This window comes from Chrysochloris asiatica, unplaced genomic scaffold (genome assembly GCF_000296735.1).
Source record: "Chrysochloris asiatica unplaced genomic scaffold, ChrAsi1.0 scaffold00004, whole genome shotgun sequence".
Classification (NCBI taxonomy): domain Eukaryota; kingdom Metazoa; phylum Chordata; class Mammalia; order Afrosoricida; family Chrysochloridae; genus Chrysochloris; species Chrysochloris asiatica.
The window spans coordinates 5,150,292-5,166,778 of NW_006408522.1; the positions used below are offsets into that span (position 1 = coordinate 5,150,292).

A 16,487-nucleotide genomic window follows, 5' to 3' on the forward strand; every position below is an offset into this window, starting at 1 on the left:
CATCCTATCTTATATCATTTAATTGTCATGGTTATAATCCCCTCCATCCATCATCAACCAACCAAAGTGTATACACTGCAAGCCTGCTCCTTGGTCATCAGCACACAGCCCCTCTCCCTCTCTGGGTCTACAGTCCCCAGCTGCTCCATCTTTCCATGTCATTATCTCTGCCTCCATCTCTGGCATCACTACTTCTCTGGGTAGGGTCCCACACTCCACTTTTCTCCCTTGATGTTTCCAGGGACCTCCCCTCCTGGACGGCAGAGTCAATCACTCCCCTCCTTTTGCTACAAAACATCCACCTTTACATTTCCAACCCTCACAGTCCGTCCTGGTAACAACTATTCACCATTGTACCACAAGGGACATATCCTCATCTCCTTTCATTAGTCCCACCCAGACAGATTGGATACTACTCAGTGGAGATGATACCTTCCTCCGCGCCCTCTTGAAAGGGATCTAGGCTTCCTCTTGAACGCTTGTAAGCCAGTCACTTTTTGCCTTTGTAGCCCCTCATTTTGGGTAGCCAATGTTCAAGTTGCCCATCCCTGTCTACTCTATGTATGGAGGGGGTGGGAATGATCCTCGTTGTAAAGATTTGCTCCCTCTTTTGAGATACTGCATCCATAGGTGTAGGTCAAGTTCATCAAATTGTATCAGATTACTCTTTTTTTCCTCCTCTTCTTTCTTCTTCTAGTTGAGCTCTGATCATCCAGTCATTGAAGCCAGGTCGAGTGGGTATTATCAGCAAGTGTGGGTGTTCTTATGCATATGCCCTCTCTTCTTGTCAGCTGGATGCTTCACTCTCCACTCTAGTCCTCTGTGGCTATGTCACTGACTCTGGGCCAAAGAGTCCCCAGGTCTTGCCACAATGCTGGCCGACCAGGTCTCCACCCGGGTTCACAAGAGTATATTGAACGTTGTGGGGCTTAGCTCACAGCTTCATTGCTGTTTTTTCCCTCACTTCCCCTTATTGGTGATGAACGTGGTCACCAATCAGAGTGTGTATTCCCATTGGGGTAGCATTACTTTTTATATTGAAAAATGTACAGTTTAATGTCCAACAATCGATAAAGATTTAAATATACTGTATTCATTTACTATATATACTATAAAGATTTAAATATACTATATTCATTTAATAGGATCTTAGTGTTTTCAAGCCTTGTTAATTACATGGAAGAATTTTCATGTTATAATTTTTTTAAAGAAAAGCAAATTGTAAAACAATACGCCAAGTGATTCTAATAAAAAGAATGTAACTATGTATAAAAATATCTAGAAGGAAACATCAAAATGTTAACAGTAGTTACCTCTGCCTTAAAAAAAGTGTTTTGGGCAATGAATATTTACTTTTAGCAATTAAATGTGATTTCGAACACCAAAGGAAAAAAAAATCTTATGCTGTATATGTTTTTTGTAGAATCACTTTAAAAACATTTTTTAAGACAAGAGATTAAATAAAATGTATTTTTCCCCTTGGAAAACTTCTGAGGTCTGGTACTATATAGTCTGCTACTGACATTCCTGGTCATTTAGAATAACCAACATCCTTAAATACCTCCTGTATCTCTCACAACGCATGATAACAGTGCTTGGAATCTAGGCTCTACAACATTTCTTACTGAGATTATGTCAGGTGCATTTTGGTTATAAAGAGTAAATGTGGCTTGACCCAGGCTTCAGCTGTTGACATTACATATGAAGAATGTCCACTGGGCTAAGGGTCAGGAAGCCTGGCCTTTAATCCTGGCTCTGCCCAAGATAAATGTGAGTTTGTTGGTGAGTCACACTTCCCTCTTTGGTTCTCATTCTTACTTTTATAAAATAAAGGTGTTATAATCTCAAAGACTTCTAATTGTTTTTAATGTCTGCCTACTAGAAACCACTGTAGATTTTGGCTTTCTAGGGGTTCCAAGGATTCATTAGCATCATTAGCAATCACAGAGGTGATTAATATTGAGTTGATCCACAGCTGTTAATCTTTTGATTCATGCAGAATTAAATACTATTATGACTCTTTACTAAAGTTTACTAGTATACAATGTTGCTCCTTTTTCCCTTTAAATTAAAATTAAAATAGTTCTTAAGTTGTTGTTCTGATTAAGCTAATGAAGATAAACTAGGACCTATCAACTGAGTTTCCTTGTTGCTGGGTTCCTGAGACTTTCTTATCAGTGTTCCTAGGTTACACGGAGCTGAGAACTTTTCAGATGAATCAGAATACAAAATGAATATGTGAGCTCAGTTCAAGGTTGCCTTGCAAGGTGAAACTTACCAAATTTCAGAGCCTCATTGGACTGTTGTTTTTCCAACTGCAACACATGGCTACCCTCAGGAAATTTGGGGGCTGATTGGAGAAGGACATCATGGTTGGTAAAGTGGAGGGTCAGAGAAAAAGAGGAAGACCGTCAATGAGATGGATTGGTATAGTGGCAGCAGTAATGGGTTCAACTATAGCAATGAGCTGGGCAGTGTTTCATTCTGTTGTGCATAAATTTGCTGTGAGTTGGTACTGACTTGATGGCATCTAATAACAACAACAATTCTACTGCTCCATTTTATAGATAAGAAAATTCAGTCCAGGAGATGCTGAATAAATTGTTTACACTCACACAGTCATGGAAAAATCAGGATTGAGACTATGGGGTTAGAATCTATGGAAATTGGCCTTGTTTCTACTTAAGCATTTGCCAATAACTAGTACTGTGATTTGGGCAAGTCATGTTTCCTTTACTGATTAAAGCAATTTAAAAGAGAATAAAATTGAGCTTTCTGAAACCAGCTGCAGTCAAGTCACCCCTGGCTCATGCAACCCTGTTTGTATCACAGTAGAACTGTTACTTCATCACATTTTCAGAAGCTAATTTTTTGGGAAATAGATCACCAGGCCTTTGCCCCAGATGCCACAGGATGGACTTGAACTACCAATGTTTCAGTGAGCTGTCAAGCACATTAGCCATGTCAAGCACATTAACTTAAGGACTCCAAAGTTTTTTAACATCCTTAACTATTTTGTATATTTAAAACAGGCACTAAGTAGGTTGACAGAACTTTTTGGTGAAAAAAATAGGACACATAAGATATAAAAATCAAGCTATGGTTCTATTCATGTTGTCATTTTCATCACTTTCTCAAGAATGTTCACAGCTTCATGTATCTTCTCATTAAAACTCAAATCCAAATCCACTCGCATCAAGCCAATTCTAACACGACAATGTCCATAGTGACCCTATACGGCAGAGTAGGACTGCCCCATAGAGTGTCCAAGGCTGGAAATCTTTCTAATACTACTACAGCTGTCTCCCACAGAGTGGTTCAAATCACTGACCTTTTGGTTAACAGTTCAACATTTTAACCAATATATTACCAGGGATCCTATCATCACAGTGTTGTTGCTAATTGCCTTCGAGTTATTCCAAGGAGCAGCAGCTTGTGGTGAGTAGTCCAATGCTTATCGTGCAGTGCCCCACATAAAACAGTTGGCAAACCTAAGAGGATTCTTACAACTCTTTGTAAGTTTGAGTTTTTTAAAACTTAAAAGTTAGGAAAAGGTAAAAAAAAAAAAAAAAAAAAAAGGTTAGGAAAACGTAAAACATAAAATATAGTAATTAGCAGAAAAATGAAAAGTAAAAATTGGCTTAAATGGTTGTGTTTGGGGAGTAGTATGAGGATAGGAGGAAAGGGAAACTTCTAGTTTTCATTTTATAATTTTTAAACTTTTTTTTTTTTTTTTTTACTATGCTTCTATGTTACTTCTATGACCCAAAAGTAAAGCTAGTTTAACTAATAAAACAAAATATCTACAAGAGGCTGCTCTGAGAATAGCAAACTTGTATGCATGGAGGCCTCTCTTCATTCCGGAGAAGAAGAATTAGTAAAGATAGTGTTTAATGTTCATTAATAGCCACTAAACTTTGAGACCTTTTACTGAGTGCTAACGTTCTCAGATTTTAGTCAGGCTCCCTGAGCCTCATTTTTGCTCAACAGCATCACCTATTAAAGGGCATTGCATTCTTTTACTAAAAAATTGCTCAGAACATTAAACTCAGTGGCCCTGTAGGATACACACTGCAATGCAGACCACAAGATTGCGGTTTGAGCTCACCCGGCGCTCTGCTCCATGGAAGAAAGATGAGGCTTTCTGCTCCTGCAAATGTACTGCTTCGAAAGCCCTATATAGAGTCCTATGAGTTTTTCTGCTAATTACTATATTTTATGTTTTACTTTTTCCTAACTTTTTTTTTTTTTTTTAACCTTTTCCTAACTTTTGAGTTTAAAAAATTTCAAACTTACAAAGAAGTTGCAAGAATCCTCTTAGGTTTATCAACTGTTCTATGTTAACCACATTTTGCTTTCTTTCATATTCTAACTACATAATACTATTCTTTTTGTGGAACCATTTGAGGTGCACATAATGCTATCTCTTCCCTAAATTCTCCCACATATCCGCAATACAATGGTAAGTCAAAAAATATTGCTTAGAAATTATAGAAAGCTTTATTAAACAAAAATACCAACACGTAAAGCTATTGTTTCTTGACATATCCTCTATGTATGTCTACACACTTCTGTTTCCATCTCACTAGCCTTGCTGTGGTGCTGTAGGATAAACACTGGACTGTCAGCCCCAAGTTCTGCAGTTCAAACCCACCAGCTACTCTCAGAAACCCTAGACAGGAATACTATGAGTTGGAACCAATTGGATGACACACAGAAACAACCCTTCCTTGAAGAAGTCTGTGCTCTTCAATTTACACTATGTCAAAATGACAGTTTTGGCATCCTTGAGAGGACTCAAATCTCATTCCTTTTAAATGCTCTTTGAGTTTAAGGAACAAAAAGAAGTCTGAAGGGGCAAGATAGGGGCTGATGGGGTAAGGTTTCCCAATGCATTTTTCATAGGACAGTCTTTGTTACCCTATGAGCAGGTGCATTGTCCTGATGGGGGGAAAAATTCCTCAGAGCAACTTTCCTGACCTTTTCTCACCAATACAATTTTCCATTTTCTTAAAACTTCTTTCTAATAAGCTCCTGTGTTTGTCCTGTACGTTTTGCAAAGATCTATTAAGATTATTCTTTTGAATCCCACCAAAACAAAAATAAAAACAGTCACCATAACCTTGTGAGCTGATGTCTTTGCCTTGAATTGAGATGTTCAGCAAAGCATCTCAGAAGCCACTGTTGAGCAGACCTTTTTTTTTTTTTTAAGACACCCTAATGAGACTCAGACAAATGTATTATTAAAAGAAATGATTTGCAACCATCCACTGATCATACAGACATGTTTAAACATGTTTTGTTTGGAATAAACTCATATATGTATGAACTGGAATCCTGTAACAATATTTTGTGACTAGCCCTCATGTAATTGTCACACTCAGAAAAATGTCACATTGATAGGATTATCTAGTCTATATTCATATTTCTGCTAATAATACCCCTTTTAACTATGTTTTTCTTCATCCAGAATCCCATCTCTCATCACACTGAGTTGTCATATTCCTCCAGTCTCTTTTGATCTAGAACAGACAAATGCCAAAAAATGATATTGATAGTTTTTGAGTACATCCCTCAGTCTGTATTTGTCTCATGATGAGATTCAGCATCTACATTCTTGATTGGAACACTACACTGAGGATGCTATGTCTTTCTCAGTGCAACAAGTCCACAGGCACATGATATCAGTTTGTCCTATTATTAGTAATGTTAAGTTTACATATTTTATTTAGATGGCATCTGCCAGATTCCTCCATGCTAAGTGTATCTTTGTCCTTTGTCATTAATGAGTGATCTGTGGGGTGATACTTGGAGACCATATGAGTATCCTTTTCTCTAACAATCTTTCACTCAGTGATTTTAGTATCCAATGATGATTTATGCTTGAATCATTTATTACTATGTGATGATAAAGTGATTTTTCTACTTCTATCATTTCTTCTAAGGCACTCTGGTAGCGTAGTGGTTACGAATTGGGATGCTAACCTCAGGGTCAGCAGTTCAAAACTACCAGCTATTCTGCAGGAGAAAGATGAGGCTTTCTGCTCCCATAAATATTTGCAGCCTCAGAAACCCTGTACAGGGTTGCTGTGAGTCGGAACTGACTCCATTGTACATAATAACAACAACAATTTTATTGTTTATTAGTTCATATTATTTTTAAAAACTTACTTTTCTCTCTCTTCCTCTCCTTAAAAAATTTAAAATATGAAATTGGAAGACATGAGGATATACCTATTGGTCTCTTCCCATCTAGAACAAAGGAGAGTGAAGGAGAATAAACACTAAAGGAAGAAATTAGTCTACAGGACTAATGGTCCACACGAACCACAGTCTGAGACCAGAACTAAATGGTGCCTGACTACCACCAACTGGCTTCTGACTAGGTGCACAACTAGGTTAGTATGGAAGAAAATATAGACTAAAACTCACTCATTAAAAAAAAAAACCAGATTAACTGGGCTAATAGAGACTATAGGAGCTCCCAAGACTACTGCCCTAAATATACTTTTAACTTGGGACTGAAGCCACTCCTAGAAGTCACCTTTTAGCCAAATAATAGATTGGGCTATAAAATAAATAATAATACTTGTGAGGAATGTGTTTCTTTAAACCATCAACTATCCAAGAACAAATGGTCAACATTAACCCAAAAGCAAAGAGGAGAAGACAGTGAAGGGCAGGGAAACTTGATGGATGGGAATGGAGCAGGAGGAGTGAAAATGGTGAAAGTGTCAATACACTGCTGGTTTTGTCCCATGTCATGGAACAATTTATGTATGCATTTTTGAATGGAAATTGAATTTTCTGTATAAACTTTCATCTATAACACAATAAAATATTAAAAAGAAAAAGGAGAAAAAAATTGGAACACATGGACTCTTTCTTATTATTCAATGCTATAATCCATTCCTGTCATTTATTTTGGTGCTCAACTTAGCCTAAATCTAGCCAGTGGCTAGATTTATACTCTTGACATATTCTTATTCATTTTTGAGCACTTCCTTACTTTCTGGTACAAGATGTTCTGGGTTCACCTTATACTCTCTCTGTCTAGTCCGGTATTAGCTATGTCTCTCCAAAGATGTCAGTTGGAGGACCAAAGTGCACCTGACCCAAGCTACAGTATTTTCAATAGCCTCATATACATGTGAAAGTTGAACAATGATTAAGGAAGACCATAGAAGAATTGATGCATTTGAGTTGTGATGTTGGAGAAGAATATTTCATCTGTGTTGAAAGAGGTACAACCAGAATACTCTTTAGAAGCCAAGATGACCAGACTTCATTTCTCATATTTTTGACATATTGTCAGAAAGGACCAGTCCCTGGAGAAGGATATCCTGCTTGGTAAAGCGGAAGGACAATGGAAAAGAGGGAGACCCCCAACGAGATGGTTTGGCATGGTGGCACCAACAATGGGCTTAAGCGTGGCAGCAATTGTACGGATGGCACAGGATTGGGTGGTGTTTTGTCCTGTTGTACATAGGACCACTATGGGTCGTAACTGACTCAACGGCATCTAACAACAGTTCCAACTCTTAGCAATCCTGTATAGGATTTCTGAGGAGCAGCTGGTACATTTGATTCTACAATTATACTTTAAAATAATATAAAGTAGCGCACATTCCCTTTCTTCTATCTCTTGTCTCCTTTTCAAATTTTATTTTTTATTTTTGTCAAGACTTAGAACATAACATTTTGATCTTCATCTATAGTTAAATGAGTTCACCTTTTGCTTATAGGTTCATTCTAAAATTTAAAGACCAATCAATGACATTTGTTTTATGATTTTATAGTTCCTGTAGAAATAAATATGCATTGGGCCTCAAACTTGTATAGATATGAATTTTCTAAAGGGGACTACAAGATGGCATAAAATGTAAAGTGCATATCTGCTAACTGAGAGATTGCCAGTTTGAACCCACTCAGTTGCTCCATGGGAGAAGGACCTGATGATCTGCTCTCATAAAGATTATAACCAAGAAAAGCCTATGACTCAGTTCTAGTCTACTACATGAGGTCACTGTGAGTCAGAATTATCATGGATCGAATTGTGTTCCCTCAAAATATGTATATTGTAAATCCTAAGCTTTGCATCTGTGATTATAATTCTGTTTTAGAATGGGTTATTTTGTTATGTTAATGCGACAGGATTGATGTAGATTATGTTTTAAATCAATATATTTTGAGATATAAAAGAGATTAACAGGAAAACGGAGATGGTGAGAGATGCCAAACCACATGAAAATCACCCATGAACAACAACAACAATCTCTGAGAAAATAAATTTCTGTTTGTTAAAGCCTTTCACTTGTCTTATTTCTATTATAGCAGTGTTAGATACCTAAGATAGGCACCTAACAACAACAGTAATAAGGAGACTGTTAGAGATACACAGTACTTACTCCCATCATCCCAGATTTCTAAACTAATACATTTTAAGGAGTTCTATCCTGGTGTGGTGCTGTGGGTTAATGCACCAGACTGCAAAGCCATTTGAACTGCAAGGCTGACGGTTCAAGCTCATCAGCTGCTCCTCGGAAACCCTATACAGGGTCACTACGGGTCAGAACCAACTCGACGGCACTTCACAACAACAACAATCCTTGTGTGATGCTGTGGGTTAATGTGCTGGACTGCAAAGTTGACTTGAACTGTGAGGTTGGTGGTTCAAGCTCACCAGCCGCTCCTCGGAAACACTATACAGGGTCGTTATGGATAGGAACCGACTCAATAGCACTTAACAACAACGTGATTTTAAGACATTCTGAAGACGTCATATTGTGTCCATAAAGAAGGAAATGTAATCTCATATCATTAAAACTTGACAACTTGATAGAGAATTCTTCGTGTCAGCACCTATAGGATTTTTTGTACTTGTACTCTTCTGTTTGTATTTGTACTCTTTTCTACTGGGTCATTCTTGATCGGAGCAGTTTCTTGTGTTACATATCAATCTTTTTTCTTAAATTCTGTAAGTATATGTTTTTTATACCTTCTAAAGCAATTTTGAATATCATGTGTATGGTAAAATTTCTGAACCATTGTTCAAAATGACTTCATTTTATTCTCATATTTAGTGGACAGTGTAATTTAATTAATGAGAAGTCTATTCTTGGTTGTATTCTTCTTTGACATGATTTTTTAAAATCTGGATTTTTCTAAGATATTTCCTTTATCATTAGAGTTTTAAATTTCATCATGATGTGCCTTGGTATGGTTTTTTGGGGAGGGGGGCACTTTGTGGGTTCCTTTAATCTTAAAATGATTAATCTGTTTTTCCCAAAGATAAATTTTCTTCTAATATATCCAGAAGAAAGATTATTTCTTTTCTAGTATATCTAGTATTTCAAGTATATTTAGAAAGATTATTTGTTTCTTTTCTTTTTCTTTTTTTCATTCAATACTCATTTTAGACAAATACTAGACCTCTTAGCTCTAGTCTTTGTGCCTCTTAACATTTCTCCATATTTCTCATCTTTCGTTCTGTTCTGGCAGACTTCTTTAACTTTATTTTCTAGCTATACTCTAAGCATGGAGTCACTATGAGTTAAAAATTGACATGGTACATCATACATGATGCATTTCACTTCTAGGTGGAGCTGCCATTCCTCATCCCTTCATCCCACCCAACTCTCCATTCCTTGTGGAAGTCCACAGTTACTTCTACTCTGGTTCTCCTTAGGCTTCACCCCATTATCCTCACTAAGAGCCCATTCTAGGCAGGACATTTTCCTTTTCATAGAGCTAATCTCACACAGCTTTATCCTCAGTTCAAAGTTCATCCTCTGGCCACTCTGTTAGGTAGAAGAGGAGGGGCCTACTGGTCCTGCTATTCCTAATGAATTATTCTGATGGTCATCTTCTCTTATTCCCCACTGGCCCACTTCTGATCTTCTTAATAGTTCACGGATAGCTTTGAGTTTTTACAAGATATGGCATAAATGAGACATAAATAGGAGAGTCAGACTGCCTGGATCTTTAATACATATTAACTATGGAAATCTTTCTATGTCTCATCTGTAGAATGTGGATAGTAATGATAATATGGTGATTTGTAAACACTAAGTGCTCAATTATGACTAGGGACTGTGAGGACTATTGGGGAGTGTAGTGGCTCTGTATGATAAACACTGGACTGCAAACCACAAGGTTGGTGGTTCAAGCCCACCAGCCACTCTGCAGGAGACAGATGAGACTTTCTGCTCCCATAAAGATTTAAAAGTGTCAGAAACCCTACACAGGATCCTATGTGTTGGAACAGACTTTTAAGAACAACAACAACAACAATGAAGACTATTAACTCATACCCTGAGCTGTGATTATCGCTGCCTTTTTCTCTATCAATTTTCCCTTTGAGTTTCAGTCTTGGAGGGGGATTTGTCCTGAAGGGATTTGATTGCTTGCCTTGACGGCTCCCCGACAAACAACTTGCTTATTCTCGTAGTAGCCAATCAGCCTGCTGTTATTGTTTTTGGTTTTCCCTGCTGGTCTTTCTTTCAAAAAGTATCTTCTGTTCTTCTACCTGCTCCAGGCTGGTCTGCTTGTCTTTTCAAGTGGGAATTTCCCATCTCAGAAGGTTCTGGATGGGGATCAGGATTCCACCTAAGGTCATATACCCTACAAAGGTTCTGCAAGGAGCCTCTTTCACTGGGCAAGTCTTTTAACTGAAAATCACCATAAACCCAAATCAAATCCACTGTCATCTAGTTGATTCTGACTCACAGTGACCCTATACAGGGTTTCTGAGTGACTGTAAATCTTTATGGTAGCAGACAACCTCATCGGTCTCCAGAGGAGTAACTGGTGTTTAAATTGCCAACCTGGTGGTTAACAGCTCAGTGCCTAATCCACAGCCACCTACTCCATAATGCCTCCCACTTGAACCTCATTCCCCAGAAGCCACCATTCTCAATCCTTAAAACTGTTTTCTTTAATTATTCACTACCTAATTTCCAAAAACATTGTTATAATGTCTTTTTATGACTTTCAGTTTCATGTATGAAAGTAAGTAAACATGTATTGCTACTAGGGTTTTAGTTCATACATGTACAAGTTTATTATAAACAAAACATAGTTAAAGTGCAGAGAGGTTTGGAGGTTTGTCGCAGGAGCATCATTATTTGACTAGGCGACTGCGGTTCTCCTTTGGATAGCGACAGCGACGTGGTCCATGAGGCAGCCTCAGAGGTGTTTGGTGAAAAATGGTCCCAACCAAGCAGACTGCCCAGAAATCCGCCTGGGGGGCGGGGCGGGGGAAGGCCCCCGGCAAACATCTGGCCACCAATGCGCCTCGGAACAGCCCTACCCCTGGGGTAAAGAAGCCCCATCGATACAGCCCCATCGCTACTATTGCTACCAGAAGTCCACCGAGCTGCTTATCCGGAAGCTGCCCTTCCAGAGGCTGGTGCGGGAGATGGCCCAAGACTTTAAGACAGACTTGAGGCTCCAGAGGGCGGCCATTGGCGCCCTGCAGGAGGCCAGCGTACCTGGTTGGCCTGTTCGAAGACACCAACCTGTGCGCCATCCATGCCAAGAGAGTCACCATCATGCCCAAAGACATCTAGCTGGCCCGCGGGATACTGGGGGAGCGAGCTTAAGTGCCAGGCCGTTTTTATGGTGCTTTCTAGTAAGTTCTGTACAATACTTTGGTTTAATTTGTGACATTTTTTGTAAGAAATTGTTTACAATATGTTGCATTTGTACTTAAGTCATTCCCTTTGTCACTCAGGATGAATGCGAAAAGTGACTGTTGGTTGACAGACCTCAGTGATATGGGCACTGTTGCTCAGGCGAGACAAGTTGCTGATCCGCAGAAGGGGTGGGTGATCACTTCTTGTTTCTCATGATGCATGTTTCTGTGTGTTACTGACTTGTTGGGTAGCTATTAAGGTACTAGAATTGAGAAATGTGTACAGGGTCCTTTTGCAATAGAACTGGTTATGACTTGATCCAAGTGTTTAACAATTGGGGTTGTTAAGTCTGACCAAACATCACTGTAATAGAATGTGGGCTTTTTCAAGGGTGAAGAGATCCAAGTCTTAACCACAGTGTAATTTACCATTTCCTAAAAAAAAAAAAAAAAAAAGGGCGGGGAAGGGGTGGGGGGAGGAAGTAAACCTGCTAGCTATAGAATACACTATGTGCATTTATAATAGCAATTTTATATATTGTAGTGTCGACATTTTAAAATTAAGTGTTTTACGTTTTAAAAACAAGACAAAAAAACATTGTTAAATATGTCTTTGAGATCATCATGTGACTGCAAATTCTTTCAGTAATACACTTTCTTAGTCTTGTTAAGGTATCTTCAAAACAAAAGGATACTTTTTGTGTCATGAAAAAGGAACAATTTTGAGGTCATGGTTAATATCAAAATTTTGACCAAGTTAAGTGGACATCTTACCAAATCATTGAAATTTTGCAGTAAGGATATGGAAATGCTGCTCCTCATGAAACTACTCATGGTCTTGTGCAGCAGATTTGCCTAATGCAATAAGTGCATTGTTTGATTTCGTGACTGCTGCTTCCATGAGTATTGATAGTTGATCCAAGAAGAATGAAGTCCTTGACAACTTCAATCTTTTCTCCGTTGATAAGAATGTTGTTTATTGGTCCAGTGGTGAGGATTTTTGTTTTCTTTACATTGTGATGCAATCCATACCGAAGGCTGTGCTCTTTGATCTTCATCAGTAAATATTGTAAGTCTTCTTCACTTTCAGCAAGCAAGGTTGTATAGTGTATTATGATGACATTTCCTCCCCTTTTTGTTTTCTCTGAAGTTAAGAATGACCTTGTTATTTATTTAAATTCATCACTAAATGCGCCTCTTAAGGAGTAAAGCACCACTTGGTAGGTTAAAACACAGTGCCTGAAATACCAGTTTCATTGTTTCCTTGGAAATATCTCTTCTGGAGCTGTCAGATCCCCTGCTTGTGGTCATCCTCAAACTTCTTTTCACTTGAGTCCTGGGAATCCCCTGCACCTATCTCCCATGTGGGACCTCTATGATGAGGTGGAAAAATTCTGAGTGAGAAAGAAGATATACTGACTTGTTTTGGGTCCTTCAGCTATTGAGTATATTTCTGTTGTTCCCAGTATCTATCCAGTTCTTGCCAGGTTAGCACAAAGGGATTTACTGGGAATCTGGAGGAACTGAGAGTCCATGTGAAGCTGAGGCAGTAGAAACCAGAGAAGCTCCAGAGACTGGGCAGAAGGAAAATCTATCCATGATATTTCAACCAATGTTGAACCCCTGATGCCAGACCTGCCCTGTGAACATCATGGCATTAATGATTTGACATTCACAGAGCAGGGCAGAGTCATCTGATTGATTGAGATTCAGTCTCATGGATACTGGAGGTGCGGGAAGGAGGATCTTCTCTCTTCAGAATTGGTGGTGGAAGATGGTATATCACATCTACTTCTACCCAATATAAGGAGCCCTGATGATACAGTGGTTCAGCACTTGGCTGCTGCTAACTAAAAGGTTGGTAGTTCAAACCCACCCAGCAGCTCCTCCGGAGGAAAAGCTGGAGATCTACTCCCATAGTGATTACAGCTTAGAAATAGACAATTCTACTCTGCCATATGGGGTTACTATGAGTTGAAATAGACTTTATGGCACCTAACACTAACAATACCTAATATAGTGACCATAGATGTTTTCTTCCAAATAGGAAGGGGGATTTGGAAGTCAGACAATGAATATAGATGCAAATGCCGACTACACTTTTATAGTTTCCGTTTCCCCATCTATAAAGTAAAGATAATATTACTTGCCTGATAAGGTATTCAACTTAGGGATTAAATGAGATCATCAGAAACACTTGGCATAGTGCCTGGACATGCGAGATTGTCTATAAACATTGGTTTAATGTGGGTGGAAGGAGAAGAATGTTCTTTGTGGATGGAGTGATGGAATCCAATTGCTCAGAGACCAGAAAGCTCTCATGAAAAGAAAAGGCGGAGGCAGCCTGGGGTCTATTTCTTAGTCTGGAGAGCTGGTTTGGAGAGAAAGGATCAGGACTCTCTCCTGTTTGCTTTGGAGGTCACCACAGATGGTTGGGCTTGGCCTCCTGTGCTCTGTCCTCTGAGATGCAGCTGTTCCTAACTGGGTCAGGACTTGGGACTCAGGCGAGAGGAGTCACCATGCAGACTAGGGAGGGCAGAACAGTGGCACTGAAGACAGAGCCAGCCTCCACAGAGTTCTGAGGCCAGGGATCAATCAAGGATGTGGAAGGAGCTGCCCTCTATGTAGCCAGAGCTAGCCCTGCAATTTCTCTTCAGAAGAAGGTCAGGAGGAAACACAGTCCTACCCATCCTTCCTTCCCTTATGGATTCACCAGAGCCTCCATTACTGGTACAGTGTGGAGAAGGGTGCCAGGAATCCCCAAAGTATCCATTAGTAAGCACAGGAAGGGGAAATGATACCTTCAGTTCAGCAGATATAGCTGTGAGTTCTGCAGAGCTGACTGAGGGGGACTAGGAAAAGTTTCTTCCCTCAAGAGTGCTTCTGTAGTGAACCCCCCCACTCCCCACCCCGAGACATTTATGGGTCATCCCTGTCTCAGGGCTTCCTTGGGACTCTGCTTAGTCCTGATCCCAGAACATGGAATTATGGAATTACAGAATTTGTTCCCAGGATATTATCTCTGTTTGGCTGGCAGGGGCATTACCTCAGTTCTCTCTGAGCCCAGCCCAAGGCCTGTCTCAGGATGGGCACCAGGAAATGTTTGAAGAATGGATGAATTGAGCCTTGAGTAGATGAACAGAAAAGGAAGCAAGTGTTTTGGAGATAGAGACAGGGACAGTATGGGCAGAGAGGCATGGCACAAGGGACAAAGTGTCCTGAAGGAGGAATGCACCTGTTTTGGGAGGGGAACGCACATATGTACCAGTGTGTTCTCAAATGTCTTGTTTGATCCTTACATGAGCATTGGGAAAAAGGTATAATTAGTCTCATTTTATAGATGAGGCAACTGAGACTCAGAGAGGGGAAGTGACTTGCCCAGAAAGTGGCTGAATAGGGATACAAATTGGCCAATCTGATTCCTGAGCTTAGGGTGGACTTTGCAGCTCTCAAAGTGGGCAGAGTTTTGGGGCCCTGGCCAAGCACCCAACACACCAGTAGCATCAGCCTCTGTTCCAAAATGTTGTTGTTGTTGTTGTTAAGTGCCGTTGAGTCGGGTCCGACCCATAGCGACCCTGTACAGGGTTTCCGAGGGTGTAAATCTTTACGGGAGTAGAAAGCCTCATCTTTCTCCCGCGGAGCAGCTGGTAAATTCGAACCGCTGACCTTAAGGTTCGCAGCCCGATTCGTAACCACTACGCTACCAGAGCTCCTTTAGGTGACGGTATATGTCTGAGTCGTGATGATGCCTACTTTGGCTCATGTGGGAGGTGAAGTGGTAAAGGGCAGGTGGTTTCATACTCCCAGCCCTTTGCACACACCTAATATGCCCCTTGCCCCCCCTCATTCCGCCCCACCTATAGTCTCTCAGTCCTCTGGTGAGCATACTGCTCTTTCAAGTTTGTATGTAGCCTTGGCTTCCTCTCAAGGCCCCTCATATGCCTGCTGGAATACACCAGACCCTTTTGGGCACTGGGCCCCTCTCTTCCCACACTCCAGCTTCTAGTCCCAGAAAGTAAGTGCTCATTGAACATTTGAGTCCACATATGCCTGGAAAATCCCCACCCTCTGAGTCCGCTGGGGAAAGGCAAGGCCTCCCTTCCCTAGCACCCTTCTCTTTTCTTTCCTCCCCTTCTCCATTTTATCCCTGTAGTGGGGTCAAGGCTTTGCTAAGTCTAGCAGAGCTACAGGCCAAAGTAACCGCCTCTAGATGCAGAAGCCAGGACTGCTCCACACCCCAACCCTGCTTGACCAAGTATGAGAGAGCAGAGGGCACAGGGCAGGGCGGGCAGGGTTAAGACTGAGAAAGGGTGGTCCCCTTGGGAGAAGGGCTTCCTGCTTGCTTCCCTCCCATGGGGTGAGTTCCTGGGGAGGAACCACTGGTGTTCTGGCCTGAGGTGGTGACCCAGGAAAGGAGCCAGCACCAGACTCATTTCCAAGAAGCTGGATTCTAAACTGATTTGACACCTGCTCTGCGCCAGACTGGAAGTGCGGTGGGGTGCAAAGATTTAAAAGACAGATTTTCTCCCTTAGAAGAGCTCACACATGACATTTAAGAAATAATAAAAAGTAGCTAATACATACTCAGCACTTTACAACGTACTGGGCACTGATCTAAGTGTTTCACTCATATAAAACACTCACAACAACCTATAAGATCCATGCTATGATTAGCTCCATTTATCTGATGGGGACAAAGACACAGATCAAGTAATTGGCCCTAGACCACACAGTAAATCAGCTGCAATGCTGGGGTCTACACACAGGCATTCTGACTTCAGAGTCCATGAATTTAGCCTTCACAAATCCTCTGTGTCATCCTCAGTGCTATCTGACATACACGCAGGTCTCA

The 16,487-nt window shown here is 40.4% G+C and overlaps 1 pseudogene; it reads left to right on the forward strand.

Moving 5' to 3' along the window:
- The first annotated feature begins 11,207 nt into the window (after positions 1 to 11,207).
- Positions 11,208 to 11,603, forward strand: LOC102837623 (annotated as a pseudogene).
- Positions 11,604 to 16,487: the final 4,884 nt, after the last annotated feature.